A 364-nucleotide genomic window follows, 5' to 3' on the forward strand; every position below is an offset into this window, starting at 1 on the left:
TTATGCATCTGCCTTTCTCATTAAGATAGAAAAGCATTTATTTTACGAACTGTGTTCAAACGATACGTCTTTCTTAAAACTTGAATATGCTTGCGTAATGGAACATTTAAAATTAAAACTACACCCCACCCCATAAAAAAGCCACCAAAACAAGAACACCAACAACATAAAAACAAAAAGAAAAGTAGAACTTCGACAACTTGAAGAGCACCAAACCATATTTGGAATTCGAGATTTTGGTAGTTTTAAGCCTTCCAAAGTCAAAGAATACAGAATACTCTAAACAGTCAACACGATATGCTATTTTCAAATTTAAAGTATCTTTTACAAAATATTCTTTACACTTTTCCTCAAAATATATATG

This window comes from Sinohyriopsis cumingii, chromosome 15 (genome assembly GCF_028554795.1).
Source record: "Sinohyriopsis cumingii isolate HCF-2022 chromosome 15, ASM2855479v2, whole genome shotgun sequence".
Classification (NCBI taxonomy): domain Eukaryota; kingdom Metazoa; phylum Mollusca; class Bivalvia; order Unionida; family Unionidae; genus Sinohyriopsis; species Sinohyriopsis cumingii.